The 4,874-nt window shown below is 35.7% G+C and overlaps 1 long non-coding RNA gene across 2 annotated transcripts; it reads left to right on the plus strand.

The window, feature by feature from the left end:
- The first annotated feature begins 720 nt into the window (after nt 1–720).
- Nucleotides 721–3,850, plus strand: LOC142608169 (uncharacterized). Of its 2 annotated transcripts, XR_012839439.1 has the most exons (4): nt 721–926; nt 2,269–2,354; nt 2,829–3,166; nt 3,460–3,850. It is a non-coding gene; the product is annotated as an uncharacterized LOC142608169 (long non-coding RNA). The 2 variants fall into 2 exon arrangements; XR_012839438.1 differs by having other exon boundaries at nt 2,829–3,850.
- The last annotated feature ends 1,024 nt before the right edge of the window (nt 3,851–4,874 follow it).

Here is a 4,874-nt window from a genome sequence, read left to right on the forward strand (position 1 = left end):
CAAAATTATATTTTCAAGGATTAAGTGGAATACTCCTATACTCTTGGTTTTAAGAATGGTTATAATTTGAAATGCCCCTTTAACTTTTATGAAGTAAAGAGGTATTAAAAAAAATTTCCCCTTGATTCTAAGTAATGGCGTATTTCTAGCTGACAACTTTTAAGCTCTAAATTGACTACCTAGTTGCTACACTTTGAAACTTGTGAATTTTACTTTGTTGATATCAGATTTTTCCACAAATTGGAAGTTTGGACATGGTTTCGTGATTGTTAGTTTCATTTCATTAGTAGCCTTTTTTATCAAAGACTATTTTAAAGGTGAATGGGTATTTTTTTTATCATATGAAGTTTTCATGATCCTCACTTTTATATAAATATCTAAAGCTAATGTTTTTTATTACTAGGTGTGGTTTCAAAAGTTTATTAATCGCATACAATTTTGAGGACGAAATTCTTTTAAGCGGGGAAGAATGTAACCCCCAAATATTTTTTTAAGCAATTTTTTCAAAGAGAATAATATCTAAATTGGACTTTATTTTTTTAATCAGTGTGGTTAAATATTTTGTGGAGGACTTATGAATACTTAAGTGATTTATGGGGCTAGATGAAATATGGGAGGAACCTTAAGGGTGGAGTGGAAATTAAACTCAAGATATTTTTGGGGCACAATGGTAATTAAGCTTTTCAACTTAAGTCACCCCCCCCCCCCTTTCTTCCTCATTTCACGTTAAAATCTTTCTCCCTCTTGATCAGCTGCCCCTTCTCTCTATTTCTCCATCCTTCTATCTCACCCACCCACCGAAACACACACAAACACACTCTAGCTCCCATCTCTAGTCGAAATCTCTCTATTAGGAAGGATTATGTCTCTATTGGTTTTCCTAGTAGCTAAAACTCCATGAGATTTTGAAGTGGATTAAACCCAAGGTAAAAATCTAAGCGTTTATCTCAATTTCTTCTATGAAATTCTTTGGGTTTTGCTATTTAATGATTATTATGGTGAATAATTGATGGGTTTTGGTGAATAATGGAAGATTAGAGGGTTAAGATGATTTGGGTAGCAATTGTTTTGTTTAAATATGAAAATTTCAGTTCATTGGTGGGTTTTTGCTTAATTGGGATGATTTGGTTATACTATGGGTATTTATCCTATTTTGTTTGTATTGCTCTTTGATGTTGTGGGTTTTGTTTTGGAGGTTGTTTTATTGAGTTGTTGGAACATCTAAGACTTTATTTGGAGGCTATTAATTTGATGAGGTGAATTGGATGTTTTGTTTGGCAACCATGTGAGTTGGGTTTCTTGAGAAATCATATGGTTTTTGATTTATGTTGAGGATTGGGATTTAATTTTGAAAGTGAGTTCCTTGCATCTTGGGAAAGATTTTGGCATTAGGTGATAGTTGATGGTATTGACTATGAAATTGTTTGATTGATATGTACATTATGCTCGTTGCGTGCCAAGTGTTTAATAAATTGCCTATATGAGTTATAGGGTTGAATTTCTCGACTTGTGTTGTGATGGTTGTCATATTAGGTTATGGGTTGTAATCTTAGTTGTTTATATGAGATTTTGGGTTTGATTCCTTATTTTTAATATGCTTTAAATCTAGTGGTTTTAATGTGAGTAAATTCTCAAATAATTTGGGCTAGTCTAACAACTATAGCAATTTTCTAAAGCTGTCATGACAGATTTGAGTCAGCTGCAATGTGTGATTTTTAATACATTATAGAAAAATCATTTTGAGCTGAATTTCCGGTGGTACATACTAGACATATAAAGGCTTCTCCCTATTTAATTTCAAGATTTTTGGATAAAACTAAGTGGACCAAACGAATTTTATAATAAGGGCTGACCTGTTGGAAGTTATCTGAAAGTGTTATTAGGATGTTGAGACTTTAAGGAATTTACTCCAAGATTTTGTGGTGTGGTTTAGCTTGTAAGTCCATATGTGCTTTCTTTGACAAGTATTTTACTTTGGCTAATTTTATCATGGGTTGGTAGTGATGTACGTTGTTCCAAGTTGGTAAATGCACATTGTTTGCAAAAGGGAAATTAAAGGCGTTGGTTGTGTTGTAGTCCTATGAGTTTCTTGTATGCTTGTTTGGTTCCCTTTTGGGTAGGGGCACATGTCTTGGGCTGGTCAAGCTAGGCTTTAGGGCCTTAGGTTTGATTTTTGAGGGAATCCTTTTCGATTTATGGAGACAAATTTGATAGCGTAATTTTTGTAGTCGGCCTTGTTGTTAATAGGCTTGATACTTGTGTTTCTAGGTTCCAAGGTACTTGGTGATGGAACTAGTAACTTGATTGGTTGAATGCAGTGCCCGGTTGAGGTAAATTTGGAATGGACTACTGAGGTAAGTAGCTTCTTAATGGGATATTTTTGGAAAATAATCATGTTTCATAAATGATGTTTTTGGGTCAAACACATTTTGGAAAATTATATATGGATATATGTTTTCTTAAAAGTGTAGTGTTGTGACCCTATTATATATTACTATATATGAAAATGCATCATATTTGGTATTGCATTTGGGGAAATGCCTGAATTGTTGATATGGAAAAATGAGCATCTTTTATTTAATCTTAGATAAGGAAATCGTGGATATTATGGTATATTAGAAAATTAAAGATGCTTATCTTGTCTTGTTATGTGTGAAATTGATAGAAAATCTTATGACAAGAATGAAGTTGAAAACCTTACAACCTTTGTGCTAGTTAGATTATTTAAGGTTTTTCTAAAACTACCTGGATATAAACTATGTGTTTCAAAGTATATGTAACCTGTGAGTTTTATGTGGTTTTAACACCATGCCATGTGTGATTTTCAGGTGATCACCCGATTTGGTTTTCATAGTCTTTGTGACAACGGAATCAAATCCTAGTCAGTGCCCTTTCACTTTGGATGACGCGTTCTTCCCTACTGTCCATGGGGAGAAGAGATTTCTTGATTGTGTGTGGGTGAGGCTGCTGCCCATGGGGCCAAGAGACCACATGCAAGAGAGGTCCTATTTAACGCGCTCTCTCTGCTGGCCATGGGGAGAGAGAAAAACCTTGAGGGTATGGGTGAGGCTGCTATCCATGGGGCCAAGAGTCTGGATACTAAAGAGGACAATATCGTGCCAGTTGTGGATGGGTGGATCCCCTGACTGGTCTATGTGGTAGTATGGTATATTTGTGATAAAATTATCGTATGTTAGATTTTATGGCTTTGGAAATTATATTGTTAGTGCTCACAGATTATAATATATAGTTTCATGGTATTATTTTGAGAAACTTTGTGTTTCATCATTTAATAATTCTTATTACATTATTATTGAAAAAGATCTTGCAGTATTCAATTAGCAATTTCCCAAACTAAAACATTTTTTGCAAACTGGTTATAGTCATGAAACTTGCATTTCCCCCACCCCCATTAATTATGCTACTTACTGGGCTTTAGCTCATTCCACTCTCCACCAGTTTTTCAGATAAATTTTCTATACCTCGGGCATGGAGCTTGTTTCATTGGTGGTGATTGGAGCATTATGCTAATTGAGAGATTTATGCTATGATTGGTTGGTGACTCAACTTTCTTAATTTATTGAGGCTATAGCTAATTCTATTGGAGGTCGGGCTCTTGAGATTTGTTAGCCTTGGGCATGGTAGACATAGATTCTATCGTTGAGGTTGCCTATCCTCGGAAGGATTGTGATTTGATGTTGATCCATTTGGAATTTCGTATATATTTGGAGACATTATTTGTAATCTGTATTGTTTGTAAATGTGTTATAGAGCTCCGACTTGTAATATGGAGATTTTAGTGTGATTATTTATCCTTATCATGTATTGTGGAGAGATCAATATATTTATTTACTTTGTCAATGGAAAAAAAAATCCCATACAGGTTCTCTTGAAGCCTTGGTTTTTCATGCTTTGGACCCTTTTCGGTTTTGGGCGTGACAGTTAGTGTCGGAGAAGTCCAACAAAATTACTTGGCGTTCCGAATGAATGCCTCGTCTAGAAAAGTTCTCCGAAAAGTCCTTGTGGGATTTGTCATCATAGAACCGAATATGAGAGGGGGTAGGATTGGAAGAGGTAGATGCCCTGGAATGAAAAGGGTTCTAGGACAGAGTAGATTTCATTTAGGTGCCATAAAGCAACTAACCGAAAGAACGAGAGAGAGAGAGAGAGAGAGAGACGTAGAAAAGCACCAATCATAATCAATATATTAGAATATAGAGAATGTATGGTATGTATGCATGAAAATGCATGAGCATGTGATATGCAATAGTAAATACATCGTGGGCTTAGCTCAATCCAAGCCTACCAGCACACGATCATTACAACATGGTAAACACACATCTGAGATGCATGAAACATTGTTATAATGCAAATGTGATGCAATGCATGATGATTTAAAACCATTTAAGCAAGACCCATCCCAAAAATTTCACAAAGCTTCATCAATTTTGAAAAACCCCAAAATTTCTCAAAAATCCCAAAAGTTAGGTCAGAATGTATGAAATTCATGATAGATGAGAGAAACGAGATCTTACCAGAAGAAGAAAGATCAATCTAGGCCGAAAAACCTTTGGGAAAGAAGTCTGGAGTGAGAGAAAGAAGCTTTGGGAGGTGAGGAGTCGATAGGAGTCAAGAGAGATCGAGAGAAGTGAACCTGAAAACGAGAGGACCCTATATATAGAACCCTTTAATTCTCGACAGATTGAGAGGTGTTGAGCTTTAAAGGCATGAAGAAATCCAACTATCGAGCAGCTGTCCAGAGGTGTCCATAGCCAAAATGGGCTCGATGGATCAAGGAGCTATCGAGCATCTATCGAGGAGATAGAAATTTTCTCGATGGATCGAGGAGCTATTGAGAAGGTATCGAGATTGCG

The sequence above is a fragment of the Castanea sativa genome, chromosome 8 (genome assembly GCF_040712315.1).
Source record: "Castanea sativa cultivar Marrone di Chiusa Pesio chromosome 8, ASM4071231v1".
Lineage (NCBI taxonomy): Eukaryota > Viridiplantae > Streptophyta > Magnoliopsida > Fagales > Fagaceae > Castanea > Castanea sativa.